Here is a 1,074-nt window from a genome sequence, read left to right on the forward strand (position 1 = left end):
AATTTTGCTCCCTGACTGACGAAGCATGGCCTTGATCAGAAATCTTCTTCCTCACTGACGAATCATGGCCTTGACTAGAATCTGACCCTGATTGATTTGTTGATGCAGAACTGACAGGGTCACTGCCCAAAACTGGATGACAACCGGTCACGTTGCTTTCTAGAAGGTCGCCTACGACCGGCGGAGTCAGGGCCCCGGAAACCGACGAGACAGGAAGATGAGATCGATTGTCTCCGATTAATGGACAGGTGGAGCTAGTCTGATCTGGGAACCCTAACTCTCTGCTTTTTGCTCCGGTCAGTTGATCGGAAATATGCTGAAATCCGGTTGGAGAACCACTATTGGCTGGGCCCTCGGACGGAGAACGGGCCGGTGAGGCTAGACACTCAGACGGAGACAGCGCCGGCGAGCCTGGGCTCTCGGACGGAGAACGGGCCGGCGAGCCTGGGCGATCGGACGGAGACAGCGTCGGCGAGCCTGGGAGCTCTGGCGGAACACCGGTATCGGGTCTGAACTCAACAGATAACGACAGTCGCTCATGTTCACTGCCTCTTTTATGTTTCTGCAAAACTGACTCATTCCCTTTATTGTCCTTTGGTGACTCCTCAAAACCTTGACTCCTGGTTGACTCGCTAAACAAATCTTCATAAAAATATGACTTCTCCCCCTGGAGAGGAGTTACAGGAGGCAAAAAATAACATGTATCTTCACTAAATGTAACATCCATGGTGACATATATTCTTTGGGATGGAGGATGATAACACTTATAACCTTTCTGATGGGAACCATACCCTACAAACACACACTTAAGGGCTCTAGCATCCAATTTTGACCTTTGATTATTATACAAATGGACATAAGCAACACAACCAAAAACACGAGCAGGAAGAGTGTTTGATGATGGGATAGGAACGTATTGAGACAAGACATCAAAGGGAACACGACCTTGAAGAGGAGCTGACGGGAGACGATTGATTAGGTGAGACGCACACAACACGGCTTCTCCCCAAAGGTACTTAGGCATGTTAGCACTTAAGAGGAGAGACCGTGCCATGTCCAAGAGATGACGATTTT

The sequence above is a fragment of the Fragaria vesca genome, linkage group LG2 (genome assembly GCF_000184155.1).
Source record: "Fragaria vesca subsp. vesca linkage group LG2, FraVesHawaii_1.0, whole genome shotgun sequence".
In the NCBI taxonomy this organism is placed as follows: Eukaryota; Viridiplantae; Streptophyta; class Magnoliopsida; order Rosales; family Rosaceae; genus Fragaria; species Fragaria vesca.